General features: G+C 50.0%; 1 protein-coding gene and 1 long non-coding RNA gene across 3 annotated transcripts in view; one reads left to right on the top strand and one right to left on the bottom strand.

Annotated features, from left to right (window-relative positions):
- Positions 1-20,319, bottom strand: part of RNF216 (ring finger protein 216) — a 121,797-nt gene that overhangs the window by 45,444 nt on the left and 56,034 nt on the right. The window lies entirely within an intron of this gene.
- LOC148773606 (uncharacterized) lies at positions 5,709-12,513 on the top strand. The gene is made up of 3 exons (XR_016036580.1): positions 5,709-5,797; positions 11,963-12,009; positions 12,402-12,513. It is a non-coding gene; the product is annotated as an uncharacterized LOC148773606 (long non-coding RNA).

Raw genomic sequence — 20,319 nt, forward strand, 5'->3', positions numbered from 1 at the left:
ACCAGCTGCCCCCGAAGCACGCTTAACCACCATCCCCGCTTTTTCATTCTTTTTCTTCGTGTTCAAAAATCCAAAGGTGACCTCTGCAAGGAAAAGTGCAACTAAGGTGTCGAAATGGGTCTCGTTGTAACACAGGACGTTGCAAATGCGATTTCCCTCTCAATGTTTTCAAGCTGTCTTTAGATTTCATCCATGGCCCCAGCTCTCAGTTCCAGTTATGCGGCATACCGAGGGGGAACCTGTACTGCTGGCCATATAAGGAGCCTGTCCACAGCCTTCCCTGACGGCAAGACGAGCCCAGCCCAGGGAGGGATAGTGGAAGATCACCCAGTAGGAACCATGTCCCTCACCCCGCTTTACGCCCCTTCCCTAGAGAGGCTAGCGATTGTGTGAACACCTGGCCCTGCAGAGAGCTGCCAGAGTGGTAGCCTGCACTGCTGTTGCCAGTATCTTTGTTTTTCATCCTTAATTCCTTCTGTACAGCAACTACTCAAAACAACAACAGATGGACAACAGGATAAAACTTCACCAGAAGCCATTTGCCTTTTGTCGGACTTCCCAAGCTCCGCTCCGCTTGGGCTCAGCAGCACCTGCCCTGTGTGCCTGGATAAAGGCTGGACAACCTGAAAATACTGAGGGCACGTCTGCTGAAGCTCTGACAGACCTGTCTGTGACTTACTGGGAGCCCAGTTATAACCACTCCAGTTTTATATGGCTTGCTCAACTGAATCGCACAGCCTAGAAAAGACACATTTTGGGGGGGCAGCTATTATGGACTGAATTCTGTTTCCTCCTACATTCAGATGTTGAAGTCCTGACTCCCAGTAGCGCAGAATCTATCTAGAGGGGCCTTCAGAGTGGGGATCGGGCTGAAATGAGGCCCTCAGGGCCGACCCTCAGCCAGTCTGACTGGAGTGCTCACTGGAGAAGGGTGTGTGGACACAGGGACACCAGCGATGTATCCACAGTGGAAAGGCCCTGTGACGACAGACGAGGTGGCGGCACCTGCAAGCCAAGGAGAGGCCGTGAAGAAACCAAACGTGCCAACACCTCGATCCTGATCTTTTGTTATGGCAACCCTTGCCAATTAATAGAGTGGCTTTCAATGGTGATCAAACATTAGATTGCAGTGGATCCAGAGAGGTTCTGACCTTTGTGCACACACTGCTGCCCTTCGACCTTCTTCATACATGCTGAGACTCTAAGTCTTGCTTTTGGGGGGACAGAAGGGAACAGGCTATGGAGACTGTGACTAAGTCCCAGAAAACTGAGAGTGCCACCAATTTATTTTCCATTCGGATGAACACGTGGCTTCCCAGAAGTGGGGCCTCTAAGTACATGTTGGCTTTGGGGGAGTAACAACCCTTTTTTTTTTTGGTTATGCTGTGTGGCTTGAATGACCTCAGTTCCCCAACGAGGGACTGAAGCTGAGTGGCAGCCTGCTCTGGGGCTGTCAGTATCTTTTTCATTCTTAATTCCTTCCTTATAGTAACCACTCATAACACTCAAGGGCCCCCTCAGTGACAGCACCGAGTCCCAGCCAGAGCACCACAGGGAAGCCCCAACAATCTTGCAGTTGTGTCAGTTACTTCTGTCCTTACTAATGAGCTCACTTCCCAAAATGGTTGAGTTGAAGAGTTATGTTTGCTGCACTTAGTAAGAAGCAGCAAAGCAACCAGCCTCAGAATACACTACCCCCCAGGGCAACGTATGAGGAGAGCGCTTGTGCTACTGACCGATTTCAACAGAAGAGAGCCGGGTGAGGCCACCCTGAGCCAGGGCCATTCACGGAAGGCTTCCTAAGGTGCATCCGAAGAGCCACGGGGACTGTGGAAGTTTTACACAGGGAGACCCCATGACCAAGTTTGTTCGGTATGATGATCACTCCAGTGCAGGTGCGGAGCATGAGACCAGAAGCAGAGCCTCGTGGGGAGGCTGCTGTGCTGACCTAGGCAACAGCGCAGGATGGAGGAGAGCAGTGGAGAGAGCTCTGTGACAGGCTGCAAGGAGGGCTGGGGAGGCAGTCTAGATGGGAGGTGAGAGGACCTCTGTGCTTGAGCTTTTCTCTCTGGATTCCATCTGACCTCTGGGGATCTTTTGGTCAGAAAATCGACAGCACAGCTGAGACTTCCTGGGCCTCAGCTCAAGCAGCTGCATTTATGGGTCTGTTCTGTCTTAAGAGAGACATGGTGTGTGGGGGTACTTATCGGCCTCCACCCACTTGCAGTGGGATGGGGACATGCATGCACAGTGTGGGTGTCTGCTCTGCTCTGCGTGGGCTCCCTGAGACCAGTCTCCTGAACACTCTGTGCTGAGAGAGATGCCTTCTCGCCAACACCAAACTCCACCTGTGGGCAGCACTGCACTGGGGGCCAGCCTTACTTGAGTGGGGGAAGCAGGCTGAAGTCAGAGAGGTTACTGAGATTCTCCTGTGGAGCTCCAGAGTATGTAAGGGCCTCTGCCTGCCTACCTGCCTGACTATATATGGTAATCCCTGTGGAAAGGATCCACACGGCAGGGTGGACTGGAGAGGACTTTGTGGAGACAGCAGGACAAGAAGGGGAGAGAATGGTCCAGGGGGAGGTTCAGGTAAAGGCATGGTATGAACAGAGGCAGGCAGGTGGGGGACCTGGTCTGGCTTGTGAGAAATCAGGAGGGAGAGGCTGGAAAAACCTGGGCTCCAGAAGCGCTGCACACTCGAACTGGGTGACCTGAGCAACAGCAAGGCTGACAACATTATAAGGCAGACTGGGAGGAGGAAGTGTCAGGGGCTGAGTGCAGGAGGCCAAGGCTGCATCCCAGAGACGGGTCCAGACCAAGTGAACTGGGGGCAGAAAAGATTCTGAAGACGTTCTTCATATGGCGAGGTTTAGAGCAAAGAAAAAAGAACCCCAAACCCAAATAACGCTAAGTCATCACAGGCTACGAGAAAAATCTGCCCGACAAGGAATCCTTGGGAAGACTGTTCAAAGAAGGCTGACACCCACTTGCAGGAGCACAAAGAAGGGAGCCTTGAACGCAGTGTGCACGTAAGATGTCTCATGTCTGAACATGGTAGCTTCACATGTAACAGAACTCCCACAATTTAACTGAAAGGTGAGAATTTTAAAATCACAGCGCCTCTCGAACACTTGGCTGCGGCACTGCTTATGAAGCAGCTGCTACGGGCTAGCCACCGCACTGGGTGCTTCCTGCCCATCAGCCTGTCAGCCCCGGGCCCTGCAGACGGGAGGGGGTCACAGACAAGGAGCCAAGGCTCCTGTGAGCGGAGCGGCTTTTCTGGGCTCTGCCTCCGCAGGTGGAGGAGAGAAGCAGGCCCGCACGGATCATAAAGCGCACTGCACCACCTCAAAGAAATTCCTTTTCCCCCAGTTTCATACCTTAAAAACTTATGGAAACTTAAACACAGAACAAAGCTGACAGGAAAAGTGTTGACAGCAGGTGCAAAAAAATGAGTACGACTCCAAGACAAGATGAGCCCTCAGGACCTCCCCATAGCGCCTTCAGCAGAGCCAGTGATTGCGTCCCGGCAGCCTTCGCGTCTGTGGAACAAATCTCAGTCTGCGCCAAGTCTTCGGCCCCTGTCCTGTCTGCCTGTCTGCACGGCCACCACAGCGTCAACGGTGCGCTGGGACCCCAAAGAGCGCCCCGGACACCCTGAGAGGGCACAAAAGGGGACAGGTGCATAGTTGGCACAAACAGGCTCATGCCGGAAAAAGCTGGTCTAATCTAAGTCCTTATTCTTATGGAAGAAGGGCCCTTGAGGCCTAACAACTAGGGGAGAAATAAAAGACGCACAACAGTGTGCTGTGAGAGCCTGGCTGGGCAGAAGAGCCTCCAGCCTGCCTTGTGCTCTGGTTCACAGTCCTTCCCCTCCCGCTGTTGTCCTGTGCTATTATCCCAGGCTGGCCGTGGTCTTCAGCAGGGGTGCACCCAGCTGGGACGCTCCAGAGTGGACCAGTAAATGCTGGATATGCTCTCATCTGAGGCCCCTGTGTCCAGGGGGAGGGATCATTGTTTCTTAAAGACAAAGCCAGGCAAAAGCAAGCCGAAACAAACCAGACCCTGCGCAAAGATCTTCCCAAGAAAACCTAACCAGTAGCCAAGTCTAAATCAAACAGACACCTCTCTCTCTCATATACATACATGCGTGGAGCCGGCCTGCCCAAGTTTCACGGCACTCTGATGTTACCTAGATGGTGTAAAAAGCTAAAAACGGTCGTATTTTGTATTGGTATTATTTCCTAACTGTCGGGTGTTCATTTCAGGGCAAACATATATTATTTAGAGACATACTATTAATCTGGCTCGGGGGTGAGGGAAGGAATGAAATATAAGATCCAGGCTACGATTCAAAGGTCCACATACAAGCAATTCCCTGGCAGTCCAGTGGAACACCCTGCTCTCACTGCCAAGGGCTCAGGTTCGATCCCATCAGTGAACTAAGATCCCACATGCTGTGTGGCATGTCTGGAAAAAAAAAAAAGGTCCATATACAACTTTTGGTAGATTATAGCAACAACAAGCACTTATAAAGACATTATTCTAAGCGGTTTCCACTACACCTACCACCAGGATCCAATAACCAGTCTGGAATCTGGCCACTCAATCACTCACACTGAGGGTTAAGAGCCAAACAGCTTCACCCTCTGCCGGGTGTGTCTGGTCACTGCACTCTGCACCCACTGTCCTGGACAGCCATTCAGGACTTTCCAGGAAAAGGGTCAGCCCAGAGGGCCGGCCACACATGCAGAGGCCATGCAGGTTAGTGCAGCAGAAACCAACACAAATGAGGGCAGGGGGAAGCCACGCTGTGAAGGGGTTAGATAACCGCTTCCTTTCCCTTCCCGGTTCCCGCAGAAGCCAGTGGGTTTCTCTTTTACACACACAATAGCACACCACACAACCCTCTGCCCCACCCGCAGAGCAAGACTACCCGTGTTCCCGACTATCAGGTCACCGGATTCTGCATGGTCCTTCTGAAATTACTGGCTCTATCTTGATACCAAAGCTGCTGGAGTTTCCTCCCAAGTTCAGAGATGGGTCCGCCAGTCTGGGCTGGCCTCCGGGAGGCCCGAATCTAGGCTTTATCTGTGAGGTTCGGTGGCCCTCTGCTGGCTGCCTGCTGTAATTGTTAGTTTCTCACCAGACCAGTGAGAAAACGGCCCTCTAAAACCTTCTCATTTCATTGCCATCTACAAGGCTTTAGATTTACTGAAAACATCCACATGCACAAAAAATACGCAATACAACTTTTTGTCATCTGAACTTGTGCAGCGTAAATATTGTTATCCACATTTCATAAGCAGGATCTACAGAACATTAAGGCTTGGGCTCAGGAAAGGAATGCATTTGTGGCCGAGGATCTGCCCGAGAGGCCCTCTGAGCAACACTGCAGGCCTCACCGAGGCATACAGTTCATCCCCTTCTGCAGCTGAGCGACGGGAGAAGCACACAGGCTCCCCACACAGCCTGCTGGTCAAGAGACTGGCTCTGGGCAGATCTGGGTGGTCTGCCCAGGCCATTCACTCAGTGGTGACAGCAGGCTAGTGGCTCACCTCCCAGCTTTAGTCTCCTCGTCCATAAAGGGGCAGAACAGAGTTGCAGGCAGCACCCAACGTTGACTAATTGATGCGTCAGCTGCTTCCTGGCCATCACTAACGTCATATCTGTCACAGCCCGGCCTCCAGGCCTCCTGCCCTCCCAGCACAGCTTCAGGAAAACCCTGGCTCCTACCAGGAGTTGGAGAGGCCCCTCAGAGAAGGTGCAGAGCCTACTGCTGGTCACCAGGTTACAGGTGAGAGCTGGCTTCCCTCACTGGAAAGGTAAAGGGAAACGGGAGGACAGAGTCAGGAGTACATACGTGGAGTGGAACTGAGGTCTGCAGCCACTGTTGAGGCAGATGAGGATGCCAGTGAGCAGAGGATGAGCCCCTGGAGACGACAGGGGTGGTGTGGTTGGTTTCCAGTTACTTTCCAGTAACCATGACCAGAATTGGAATGGCCCTTGGAAAAGCAACAGGGAAATTTACGGGAGCCACAAGTATAGCATATTGAAAAGATTAGCGAGTAAAGTCGCCAAATCTAAGAGGAGGGGAACTGAGGAACCGTGCAATGAATAATAGTAACAGCTAACATTCATTGAGAGCCTATGGACTAACTAAACACCTTACTTACATCAAGTCACTCAGTCCTTACAGCCAATCTCCTGGGGGGGCTATTCTCCTCCCTATTCTTCACAGTAGGGGAAACTGAGGCCAAGGGTGTGGCGGGCTGCGTAAGGCCACAGACTAGTTAGTGGAGGGGCTGGGATGATCCAGCTGCCCCGATGAAGAGCTCTAAACTAACAGCCTGCTTTGCCACTGTCTAGTGGCTGTGGGCAAATTCTTTAGGCCCAGATTGGACGGCACAGAGAATATACTACATAAACACCGAAGAAACGTATTTGCTGGAACAGACCGTCGGGAAGCCAGAACCTGGGTGAGGCCTCCCAGTACTGGAGAGCCCCTGGACAGACCAAAGTGCCTCCTGTTCCCAGGACCCAACATCTTCACAGTTATCTGATAAGGTTTAGCTCCAGGCGCTGGGGCAACAGACCACAGAATCAAACCACTGAAGTCAAGCAAGTGAAAGAACATTCCTGTCCTGGAATCTGCAGTGGAATGTGCTGCTGCAGGATACAATTAAAAAAAAAAAAAAAAAGAAAGGAGGAAAGCCACTGAGAGAATCAAGAGTATTTGTGAGAGTGAGTGCATTTTCAACAACCCATCTCAGGGGACTAGGAATAGGCGTGTATTTAGAACAGCCTGGGGTAGGACAGAATCTGAGCAGCTAGACCACCTCATGAAGAGCCAGCCCCCTCATGACACTGGGGTCTGCAAAGCCAGAACCCCCAATGCCCACACGGCGGGCTGGCCCACTCACAGCCTGCGCCCCGGGCAGGGAGTGCGGAAGCCCCACCGTCACCCGAAGACGACAGCAGCTGCTCAGACTGCACCGTGCCATCCCCTACTGCCCGCTGACTTCAATCATTTCTCACCTGCATGTCTTTTTTCAAACTGCTGCCAGAATAATCTTCTGAAAAACGTGATTTGATCACATCACCCTCAGTTCCCGCCCTGGATGGACCTCCTACTGTCACCAGGAAGAGGCCCACACTCTCCACAGGGACTTCCCCTCCCCAGCTGGCTCCTCACCTGCCACCGCCTCACTCCTCCCTCAGAAACACACCTCAAATACCCTGCGTCCTCTGCTGGGAGGTCTCTCCCCACCCCTCTGCCCTCGCTCCCCAGCAGCCTTCCAGGTGCAATCCTGAAGTCCCTTCTAGAACGGCTGCTCTACTCCCCCCGCTCACCCCTCCCCCTGCAGCCCACAGGCTCTGAGGCTCCCCTGAGGCAGACAGAGTTGGGCAGGACCCGCAGGAAGGCTCCGTGGGGCCTGGCTCTACCGGGGCTCTACCGGGGCTCTGATGGCTTCTCTAGGCAACAGGCCTAGGTATGCGCCATTTCCACCTGGAGGTCTAAAAGGCATCACAGACAAGCCTGAAACACGAATTGTGACCCCCCGTCTCCCCAGAGCCACGCTTAGCCCCTTCTGTATAGCCGAGGGACCCCGCCACCCATGGGCTGCTCAAGGAAAAACCCTGGACCCTTTCTCCCCACCCCGACACTCACGCCACCTGCCAGTCCTCCCTCTTGTGTGTCCAGAGTCACCGCCAGCCTGGCCCATGGAAGGAGCTTGGATTCCCCACAGGCCCCGAGGATCCCAGCCTGCCCACCCACCACATACACAAGCCTCACTGCTCTGCCTCTCCCCGACTCCTCTAACCGCTCCCCGTACCTCAGTTTGGCCGGTTCTCCCCAGCCCTCTGCTCCCCAGGTTGGGCACTCTCCTGCTAGAACATGGGGACTGTAACCAAAGTGTGTGCGACCACCCTGGGACACGGAGAGCCAGCTCAGCCATGACCAGCACTCTAGATGTTTACTGTTACCACCCCTAAAGCAGACCCTATCTTTGCTGTTTATGAGATCTACTATTATCTGAATTCTAATCCTGTTTTATCTTCTCCTGTTTATCTAGGGTATTTTAGGAAAAAACAAACTATTGTTAGCTTAATTCTGAAACAGAAAGGCTTCAAACAAGTGTCACATCTCATAGCTCAGATCACCATGTCCAATGGCTTCCCTGGTGGCTCAGACAGTGAAGAATGTGCCCGAAAGAGGGAGACCCAGGTTCAATCCCTGGGTCAGGAAGATCCCCTGGAGAAGGAAATGGCTATCCACTCCAGGATCCTTGTCTGGAGACAGAGGAGCCTGGCGGGCTACAGTCCCTGGGGCTGTGAAGAACTGGACGCGATTGAGCCACTGACACTTTCAATTTCACAGCGGCTCTTAAGCTTTGGACAGGAACACCGCCAGCCCTGCTCCAGTGCGCATGTCTCTTTTACTGGCCAGGAAGCAGCCTCAGCACCGAGGGCAGGTGTCCTCCTCCCTCCTCCTCAAGCCCCCAGCTGACCGCGTCCAGGGCCGTTCTATCCTTCCACTCAGAAAGCATCAGGGACAAACCCTGCGAGTTGATCTGGGTCAGTCTTCTGTCTGGCGCACGGGTCCAGGCCTCACTGGTCACAAGTGACATTTGCCACAGACAGCACTGCCCAGCTCTGGCCCGTGTCCCCCAGCCCCGGCACCCAGTCCGAGGCCACCACCCCATCCTGATTTTACAACTGGGCAACAGATCTAGGACAGGACAGGACAATACCAACCTCACAAGCGAGTTCAGTGCCGAGACAGAGTACGTGTGGCCTCAAAGGGCCGCGGCCCGGGATTCTTCTAAAGGATGCCACTGAGGAGACCAAGGGAGACAAACTTCCCGAGACAAGAGCAGCCACGAGGGAACATGTTCGCCCGCCCTCATGGTGACAGCTGCAGAGGCACACCCCTGTGTCGTGGCTCCTCTCTGGCTGCTTCTTTACCGCAGCAGCTGCTCTACTCATGGCAGGACAATCAAGAAATGCCTGCACTAAAATGCTGGCACAACTGTCCACTCAGAGAAGGACACTGTAACCGGAGTGGGCGCCAGGCTGCCAGGAGAGGTGTGCGTGCGTGTGCGCACCCCCTGCTTTCCTAAGCTGTGAAGGTGGTGGATTCTGTGCCTATGTGCTGGCCCACACTTGCTTCTGCTCAAATCTGGACTCCCCAAATTCCTGTTCTGTCTCAAAATCCTCGGGATGTCAAGTGAAATCCCCCACTGAAACCCAGGGCCTGTGCTCTGGCTGCGGAGCATAAGCGGAGGGAGGGGCACTAGTGGTATCTTAACAGCTATTCCAATGGGCTCCCAAGCAGCCTGTGTGCAAACGGTACCTCACAAACAGGAAGGAAAAACAGAGCTTTTACTTTTGTAGCATCCCTCCTTTAACAAATAGAATGATGTGCCTCATTATTATTACTTTTTGAGGTGGATAAAGAAGGAAAAGTGGGGGCTTTCCATCCATAGACTCTAGCTGCCTGGGGCCGGCCCTCACCCCACAGCCTGCGCACCAGGCGGCCAGGCTGCTGAGGTGAGCCCGCCCCGGGTGAAGCCAGCCTCAGCCGGCCAGGCCTCTGCCAGCCCTCCACTGGGCCACCAGGTGCTCATGCCACACTCTGCTGCTTTCAGGAGGAACCAGACAGAGCAGAAAGAGAGGCGCGGCTTTGGGGGCCGGGCTCTGGGTTCAGGCACCACGGATGCTCCTCCGATCGTCCCCCACCGTAGATGTGCAGACTAGAGGAGAGGGGGTGGGAAGGGGGCCCACTGGCAGAGGTGGCCCGAGAGGGAAAGGATACAGTGCGCTAGAACAGCTGCCCCCGTTCTGTGCCCCGCTGGGTCCCGGACGTCCTCTGCCTCCAGAACTAGAAGGATAAATGCAGTGAAGTTAGGAGAGCGCGACCCCCTCTCACTGATCCCTGTCTCTTCTGTGGGCCTGGGCCTGCTCTTCTCCTTCAGGCAGGCCACCAAGGTTGGAGGAACCAGGGTGCAAGAGAGGATGTTTAAGTCTGGGAGAGCAGGGCTGCAGAAACTGTTCTGTTACTGCATTTTCCTGGACACAAGGGAGGCATGTTAAACACTATTACTTTGAAAATGCAGCCAGATACAAGATGAATCTCATACAGGCAAACTCTACCACTTTTCCTCTTTCCACCCAAATGAAAAGGACAAAGCAATGAGCTGAAAACGAGAGGGAAGGGTGTACAGTGGGAGGGAAGTAAAAGCCAAACGCTGAACCTGACAGAGGTCATGGCTGAGCCACTCTCCCCTCACAGTCACATCCAAATGGCAAATCACCAAGGCTGCAAACGTCTATCTCAGGAGCAATTAAATCAGATTAATCTCAGAAAAAGAGCTTTAAATGTTCAAAGCCCCATTAATTCTCATGCCTTGTAATTAAATATGTACGTTAAGAAGGCTTGGACAAAAGCAAAACATTTTCAAATGTGAATTCTTTATGTTCATAGATGGCATTATAATGCATTCTAATTACTGATCTTGCAGAAAACTATGTAAAAAATTTAGTGAAGCACACACTGTAAAACCATGGCACAAAGAATGCAGATATCATCTCAGTCCATACTGAGCTGTAGAAAAATGTGTCTTGATAAACATCTTCACTTTTAAGGCTCCACACAAGTTATTCAATGATAATCTCCACTTGGCTTTTAAACTCTCCCTGATCCTTGCCCCCTCTGCTCCTGAGGCGCGGCCCTCAAATGCATCTTGGAAAAGTCCTTGGCTTCTGCTGCACTGGGATCTACTTTATTTCCTTGTTCGTGTCAATCTCTCAGGGTTAACCTTCTCTTAGATCATCAACCATGAAAGAGCCAGGTCACCCCGACATGCTGTGTGTCTTGAAGGGAAGGTATCAAATCCTGCATTTCTAAAATGGGGAGTACTCGTCAAAAATCTCAAGAACACTACTGCTGCCACGTGGCCTCTTGACCGCTCTTGACGCTCCTTTGTCAAAGTGCTCTTGCCTCGCAGAACTTTGCTTGCTTCTCACAACCTCCGTACTTCAAAGGAGGAGGGAAAGGAATTACTTGTCCATGTTTCTGATGAGAAGAGTCAGAGTAAATGATCTGCTGACAGACAGTAAGCAGTTTAGAGTCTGAATGTTATCAGTTTTCTGATTATGTGCTACTGGTCAGGATCGCCAGTGCCTCCAGTTAAGGCTGTCACAAGGCAGACCATACACCCACAAAAAACTCTGCTCCCACGATTTGTCTATACTGCGTGGTTCTGTTGGTACTGGAGTTATCAATTATTTTTTTTAAAAGCAATGTGAGTTGGTGTTATGGACTGAATGTTTGTGTGACCCCAAGTAATTCACACATTGCAATCCTAATTCCAACGTGATGGCATTAGGAGGTAAGACCTTTGGAGGCCTTGAGGGTGGGGCGCTCATGGATGGGATTCACTACAAGAAGAGGCAGGGGAACCTGCCCCTTCTGCTCTTCCTCATGTCATGATATATAGAGAAGAGGGCCCTCATTTGAACTCAACCTGCCAGGGCCTCGATCTTAAGACTTTCCAGCCTCCAGAACTATGTGAAGTAAACGTCTATTGTTTAAGCCACCCAGTCTGTGCTTATGTGTTGGAGCAGCCTGAGCGAAGACGGCCGAGTTTGGAAAATTTATTGACAAAGTTTTTAAAGACAGGGATGTTTGTGCTTAAGGAATTTTAACTACAGAAGATCTTAAAAGATAAAAGCAGAAGCCCTGATGATTCTAACTGGATCCATGACCATGGTCAACTGAATGTATTTGTCAGGACTATCAGGTTCCAAATCAAAACCGAGAAATTAAAGGAAGAGGCAGAGCATTCAGACACAAAGGAAAGGATATACTCATATCTAAGTTTTGGACAAAGATAATGTTGAAAGACTGTTATATTGACACCAGTGGATCTAACTGACATTTTTAAGTTTCTTCTAGGTCCAAAAGTCTGTGTGAAGCTCCTCTGCTGCTTGAAAGATTCTGAGGTAAGTAGATCTCATTCCAGGAGAAATCCAAGTGATTCAGCAATACCATTTCAGAGAAAAATGAAGTAAAGAAATCAAATGCCCCAAATAAGGAAGAATTCGTAACAGTAAAAACCTTGTCTTTTATTTATTTCCTAAGTCTGAGGGGAGGGAGAAGATAATTGAACCTACCTACATTATCAAGATTAAGGGTGCTGTCTCAGAATTTTATTAATATTCCTTCCTTCGATCCTCAGATAGCCCAGAGTGTCATCATATCCACTCACATATGAGGAAACCAAGTCACTAAGAGAATGAAGGACCTGTCTAGATCACCTAGGTTATGACCAGAATTCTCACTATATTTAATATTACATTTAACTTACTATCATACTCTTTCCCCTGTTTTCTAGCAAGAAAAAAAACAACAAAAAACACAACAGCTGTTCTGACCATTTTACTTATGTCTGATGAAAGGTGCTGGCTTTTGGAAATGAAACCAAAGAGATGATTGGAGCAGTAAATAGATGATTGGAGCAGTAAATAAACATCAGAAGAACAGGTCTGTTCAATAACAAAAGTCTTTGTATTCTGTGTATTGACTGTGTTCCCTGAGAAAACTTAAAACATTTAATGTCAGAAGTTTTTGACTAATGAATTTCACGTACTTCTACCAGCGAAGACCAGATACAACTCGAGGTCTACCAGATGGAGGAAGCACTTCAGTTCAGATGAAGAAGATGGCATTTTACTATCTAAACGGCACAAAGCCCTGCCAGGTTTTCCCAGAGGAGCCACGGAAGTAAGCAGAAGGCACTCCCTCTCTGAGTCCTGGATTCCTCCAGCTGACCTGTGAGGACATCAGGCTTTCTATTCTGCTGTTAAAGTACAGAACTGTGTAAAACCAAAATAATTCAACAAAGATTGTCTTCTTTCAATTATTTTTATCATCTATTGAGAGAACAAGCAGAATAAGAAGGTATGAAAAGTACAAGCAGACAGTAAACACAGTAGGGTAAACACCGTATGTAATGCAACCCATTAATATATTCAGAAATAAAGAAAGAGAAGCGGAGTTAGCTGACTGGTTCATTCCAAACTAACTGAAGATCAGGGGAAAAAATGTTCAGCTAAAACTCAGAATTCCATCCTGGAGTAGTTTTTGTTTTTTAAATCTCTGTGGAGTTAAAGAAAGAAAAAAACACGTACACGCTGAGAAACACGAAAAGGCATGAGTGAAAGCCTGAGTTTCAGCCCAGAAAAAAAGCTAAAACTGAACCCAAAAAGTACCTTGCTTTTTGTACTTGACAGTACAAAATCTCCTGGAGAGATTTCCTGATCCGTACTAACAGGCCTTTCCGTATTTTAATTTTCTGGAATGGGTTGCACAATTTTGTTGCTCACTCTTTCTAGGGGTGGGCCCATTCTCAATTTATCTATCTTCCTTTATTATCAACAAAAGGGCTGCTTTTGATAAAGTATGACTCAGGCTCCTAAATGAAGATAACAGCCAACATTACTATGCAGATCACCGCCTTTTAATCTTTTTTTTCCCCCCTGCTCTGCAAGGCTGGCAGGATCTTAGTTCCTTGACCAGGGACTAAACTCAGGCCCTGGCAGTAAAAGTGCTAAGTCCTAATCACTGGACCGCCAGGGAACTCCCAGATCACTGTTTCTTAAAGTAAAAATTGAAGAAACTCCAAAATCAAGAGTTGACTGAGAGAAGAGAAAAACAAGTGAAAACATTTTAAGAACTGGATTAAAGAAACAACACTTCTTCCTCAAGTGGGTCTGCCGTGGCTCCGTCCTTCATGAAAGCACAGAAGTCAAGACCTTAGGACAAAACGAGCTCCTAGGAGGCAGCACCGCCGCCAGGAGCCCAAGGGCCCACTGGGGGAGCCAGGGCCGGGGAGGGGAAGGGGTGCCCGCCCTCCCATTCGGCCCTGCTGCAGCACCGTGCTGGTGTGCGTGGAAGGGAAAAGCGACGGGACTCACTTTCAGTTTTGAGAATCATGACTCACTCTCCCTCCATTCCCTCAACTCTGGCCGTTATCGATAGAAATATAAAAGAAAAGAGAAGCAGCCCATGAGGCAGGGGACATAGAAGCCCACATCCTTTCAGCTCTACCGTCAAATGATTAATAATTCCTCCCCTTCTTGAAGCAGTTTTCTTTTCAGGAAAAGTATAAGCTTTGTGTCCTCTCAAAATAGTTTTTCAACAATTAAAAAATATTATTTCAAAGCAGTTTCTCTTTTCCCCTGGGCTCAGCTCAGGGCTGTGATTCCACAATAGCACTCTTCAGTAAAATAATTTAGATGTAAAGAGCTCAAGAAAATGACAGGGCAGGTAACCCGTGTTTGCAGAGTTCAACCGCATCACAGCTGACTCGCATCTGTAAAGTCCCTTTCTACTTCCTGTCCCAAGAGGACACGGTCAGTGTTCTTCAGGAGAGGGATGGGCTTCTGAATAGAGGTCGGTCTGATGAGGCCCCCCAGGCAACACTAAGAGCGGCCCCGGCAGCATGATGTTCTCTCTGTGAAGCAGCCACAGGAGGACGCGCCGCCCTTGCCTCTCAGGAGCCACCACACCAGCTCACGGGGGCCTATCCACCGAACACGTCCTCTGCAGGGGCAGGGCTGCTGTTACTGTCCCCTGCTCCACGGGGAGGGATGGTGCGCTCCGACAGGGTGTGGGTGTGTGGGGAGGGGGAGAAGCGGCCTGCCGCCCCCTTCTCTGGCTGCTGCCGCCCTGCCGCCCAACAGCTTGTACATTAGGTGAGTGCACTGCCAAGCTCACGTCTTCCAACAACACTGATGTGTCTCACTTGCTGCGGAGTGTGGGTCCGGGGGCTGGTGGAGACTTGACTCAGTAAGTAAACTCAGGCCTGGAGGGGAAGGGCTGATGCCAGCACACGACTCTGCACCCCCAGAAATGCCTCTTCTGCCACCCGAACGCAGTCCCATCTGGCTCACACCACAGCACGCAAAGAACCTGCCTTCCAAGGGGCTGCTCTGCCATAACGAGTTCTGGACGTCCCTAAGTTCTGAGAGCAGTGAGCCCTGCTCTCTGACCCTGCACACAGACAGGGAGGCTGGGCTGGCCCACTGATGGGGTGAGGAGCACCTCCCCAACTGCCGACAGGGTCTCTGCTGGGCTGACTGCTGGAGAAGGCCCGTCTCCACCCTGAACAAACAAGCGCAGACACCGAGCAATTCCGCCTGACAGCACTATATTTTTGTTACGACACCGTCTCGTGACCCACTTTACTCCCTGCTCCTTCCTTCTCGGGTATAAGCAGTAATTAGTAATGTCAGTGCTCTGGCTGGATTGCTCCAGGCCCATTAATAATGCACGAGCAGGAACAGGATGAATGCGTAAGTGTACAACAGAGGTTTCAAGGTTAAAAGCAGTAATGGAGAGAGCTGGCGGGAGGCAGGTGGTGTTGGTGGAAGAGGAAGGCATGTGTGTGAGAGAGAGGGAAGGAGGGAGGGAGGGAGGGAGGGGACAGGTGATGGGCAGTCAGTTTTAAATCTGTTTTTTAAAACGCCCAGCTCCCCTCCAGGGGCAGTGTGTACAGTGAAGTGTAACTTCCCAGGGCCCTTCATCAAGTAGCGCACCGCCTCTCCTCTCCTTGAGTGGACACAGGCCTCTGACCGCCTGGTGGGGAGGGTGTCAGCGTTAGGTCTCAGGCACTGAAGAGCTACGAGTGTATGAAACTGAGGTCAGAGGAAACTGTACCAGCATCTTTCAAACGTATGTTTGGTGTTTTAGATGGCTTCTCTTATAGAAGGCAGTGCTTGCTTGTTTAGCCCAGCTAGCACCTCCACACTGAAGCCTACACAGGAAAGTCCAGACTGGTGACGCCGGGCCCTCCCTCATTCACTGCACGGGCAGAAGACAACGTTACAGCTGCCGCCCCTTCTCTGCCAATCTCCATCCCACCAACACAACATCCAGCATTCTAACATGGAGCTCTGGATCAGAGCTCAATGACAGCAAATAAGCCTGCAAATCAGGCCTGGGCAAGGATGAGCCTGGTTATTTGAAAAATATCTGCCTGGGAGATGGGGGCGGGGCCCTGAAGCCAGGTAGACAGCCAGCTGTGACTCCTCTGCTGTTTCTATCTACTTGACCTTCTAAGTAGAGACAGCCTTTCACTTGTCCCTCACCAACCAAAACTGAACTGCTTTACTTACTAGGAAAGTAACAACTTTATCTGCTGGTTTCACAACCAAAACCAGACATTTTAAAAGCTGGTCACAGTGATGCTTGGGTGAATCAGATCCCATTCTTACTTGTTAGTCAGAAACAGTCTCTGTGGGAAAAGGAAGCAGTTGGAAGCAGTCTTGAATCATAATTACTGAAAGTTGTATTTATACCCATGGGGCTCTGACTTCTGCCCCAAGGTTTTCTCACTGTGCTGGAGACAGGGCTCCTGCAAAAAGGCCAGTGAGAAGAAAGGCAGAGCTGTCAGAGTTCTAGCTCTTTCCACTGGCTACAAAATTGCATCACGTCACCTACAACCTGAGGCAAAAAGCTCCCCTTCTGAGGGTGGTGAAGTCAGCCCTCCCAGGGATCCAGGAGGAAGGTTTGAAAGTGGGCAAGCATATTTTTAAAATCATGTTTATCATTTTTTCCCCCCTCAAGTTCCCTAAAAGCAAAAAAAAAAAAAATTCCTTTTGTTTTAGAAGTTCAGAGATGACTAGGTTGATGAAAACAAGCACAATTATTTAATTGGAAAAGTAACACACACACAGTACTCCCTCTTCCCTTCAGAGAAAGGCTTCCCCAAAGCAATTCCCTGCAACCAATTTCTTATCTACCCTTCCACACAGAGCTTCTGCACATGACCACATACAATTCCTCCTCCTCCTCCCATTTGAGATCCAAATGTAAGCGTACAATATCCACTGTTCTGGCTCATGGCTTTTTGATAGGACAGAATAAAATAAGTCTTATTTAAAAAAAAAAAAAACCACTGTTCCACACTGTGCTTTTTCTGTTTTAAACTCATATATCCTGGTGACGGCTTCAGACTGGCACAACTGGACCTGTGTCATTCTCCTTAACGCTATGGGGTCCTGGCTCCCAAAGCAAGTCTGCTCTGTTGCCTCTTGTTGTAGATATGATCTTAACTATATCACAGTCCTATCCATTTGTTCATGTACTGTCTATGGCTATGTGCAAGCTACAAAGGCAAAGCTGAGCATCTGTGACTGGTCCAAAACTCCTAAAATGTTTAATATTTACTATCTTGCCCTTTATATTAAAAAAAAAAAAAGCCTGCCCACCTCTGGTGTATGTCCTTGTATAAACATCCACATGTGGTCTGTTCTGTTTCCTGCTGATGAACACTCAAGTGGAAAATGGGTGTCCTTAAGAATAAAACTGTACTCTAAGTATTGGGAGGCACCAAGGAGGAGGAGGAGGAGGAAAGGGCAGGAACCAGCTGGAAGAAGCTGGCATGAAGAAGCAGGCTTAAAGAGGGAACTTCAGGGTAAGCCATAACCTCCCAAAGTGTTACTTCTTCTTTTTAGAGGAAGTAAGAGGCAAACTGCAGGTCTCTTGATAAAAGGAAATTCCCCTTTGCTGCATCAAAGCTGCTCCCTGTGTTTGTGTTCTTCTTAGTTAGGCAAGGCTGCCTGAAGCACACTCTGACCAAATTAGGAAGCAAGCAGGCTGATGTCTCTAAGCTGGTCACCACATGGCCAGGACGCCCAGGCATGCGTAGACAGTGATGGATGGGGAAGGGGAGACTCAGTCCAAGAGAGAAGTGCTGCTTGCTTGAGAAATCAGCCTTATCAAAATTACACTTAATAAGAATTAGTAATTGTTCTTGGAGATGAAATCCACTTCCTGCTTCTCACAAAAAAAAACAAACAAGGGCTTCCAAGGTTTCTACAAGGAAAGACTGTGTGAGCTGCACAGTAGCGAGGAATTCTGTGTGGGACTGCTCCATTTACTCCAAGGGCACTGACAGTCTTGAGTGGCATCAAGGAAAAACGTACCAGTTAGCTCTCTGATAGATTAACAGGATACTCAACTTTACACCATTGAGAAAAAAAGAACTTAGGAAGGTCATACTAAGGAAGAATTGTGTGCATTTCCATTTGAAGACCTGACTACTTAGCTGCGTTACCTCCTGGAAGGACAAGGTTTTAAACTAGTCCTCCACTTCCCAACGAAGTCGAGGGATGTGATACTGAACTGTTCACACTGAGCTTGCTCCTGCCACCTCCATTCAATGATATTCTCCTTCAGGAATGACTTCTGAGTTAACCTTTGGTTCTGAGCCAGTGAGCTCAGAATCTACTCTGACCACCAGCACTGTCTGGGCAGTAAAATTTAACCTTGAAAATCCTTGCTTTCCTCCCAAGTTTTCAGATCAGCAAGATTTTTGGACATGATTTTTATTCCCTTAGGAATGTGCTCAGCTCAGTTCCAGCATTTGCTATGAAATCAGATGTGCAGTTAGAGTTAAGGTAAGTTTAAATGATAAAACAAACCTCACAATGTATGGCAAAACCAACCAATATATTAATGTAAGATAATCTGCCTCCAATAATATGAATTAAATAAATAAAGTGAAAAAAAACAAAAACAAAAAACACAAACCTCAGTTCTCCTTTACGGGAAAATCTTTAAGGGAGCCGGGCACTGCTCCTGGCTCAGCCTGAGCACCTGCCCTCCCCGGGGCGGCGGCCGCTCCCCTCGGAGAAGGCAGAGGCCCTGAACAGCCGTCCGTGCGGGTGGCCGTGCACTGGCATAGGGCTCCTGTTGAAACACTGCTTTCTGTGCTGCCGCTCAGTTTGTGTTGAGCTGGCATCCGGGCTCCTTTGCCAGGTTGTACGGGGCAGGAAATTCGCAATCACTATCTCTGGAGCGCTCCGTATGTTGTCAAAACTGCTAAGCGTTTGCTTTCTATCTACCCTTTACCAACTCTGCAAATTTAATTTGAACCTTACTTATGAATTTAAAAGATACATGAGTGAACACTATACAGCACAGGTATTTTTCTGAAACCCTGGTCGACATACAAAGCCATCAATCAGGAACTGTGTTTCTGTTAGTCAAGATTTCTGCGACTCCCCTGAGTCAAACTGTGCACCAGTGGCCCGCTGAGGGCACAGAGAGATTAGAGCGGTCCCTGATAAGGCATTCACATGTGCCTCATAGACGACAGTGTGATCGCTTCCTCAAGCTGTGTGAACCGCCTGCTTTATCTGCACAGTGAAGATGCCTGGGCTGTATGACTCCCCTCTACCCCTCATAAATCCCGCGTCTGCAGTTACAGACGGAGAGAAGCAAATGCCAATAGGCGAGTCACCCGGGCAGGCCCAGTGCTGGCCCCTCGACAGGGCTGGAACTACACCTTTGTTCCCCACCAGATGAGTGTGAGTGTGATGGCACCCACGGGGCTGGCAGGCCCTCCATGCCCTGCTCCCTGCGATGGAAGCTGCTGCTCAGCAGCCTGGCCTATGCAGGAACGTGGGCCGGGCCACCGGGCCGCTGCGCCTACCGTGGCGCGGTCCTCTCCCAGCGTGTCTTCTGCTTTCTCACTGCAGTGCAGAAGGCACACAGCTCTACGCGAGCTTCATTGCCCTTTTATGGTAGAAAAATGAATTGCCTGCCCAGCAGTGGAGCTGAGAGATGACAGAACGGAAAGTTGTCATTTGTTGTGGTTTTGGCAGCAAGCAAGTGTTCTCCTCTCAGCCACCCTTGGATGGACAGTGCATGCCTGGCATTCGGCGAGGGAAAAGCAAAGCCCCAGCCACACAGCTCCCTGATGAGGGCCTAGCCTGCACAGCGATACATTTACTGAGCAATGGCATCAAGCCTCATTTTTATGAAAATGCACCTTTTACAAAACAAGGCATCAAAAGGTTTGTGTTTGTGAGTCCCAGAAAACACGGTTCCAATCAGATCACATCTGAAGAACAGACCTCACTTCCGTGTACAACGAGGATGTGGGCCTGGAGCTGGGCAGCGAGGTGACCTCACTCTGGAGGAGGGGCTGTGGCTCTCCTGCAGCCCAGCCAACCTGGGTCCTGTCTCCCGGATGGCTCAGGGGGACAGGGGAGGCGCCACCAGCCCCAGATAAATGCAGCTCCTGGGAAAACACACCGAAATCCAAGTCCCTGTGGTAATAAACAGCAGTTGGTACCACAGGGCCGTAAATAGTTTGCATTTCTGTCAGGAGGCCCACAGGAAAAAAGCAGGCCTCCCAGCAGCTGGGAAAACATGCTGTAAGAGGAAAATTTGGCAAATCTCTGTATGCACATCAGAGTTAGGGAAATTAGGCCCATCTGAGTGAGAAATTAAGCGTAATC

Source organism: Moschus berezovskii, chromosome 27 (genome assembly GCF_049115385.1).
Source record: "Moschus berezovskii isolate FMDL1 chromosome 27, NW_MosBer_1.0, whole genome shotgun sequence".
Lineage (NCBI taxonomy): Eukaryota > Metazoa > Chordata > Mammalia > Artiodactyla > Moschidae > Moschus > Moschus berezovskii.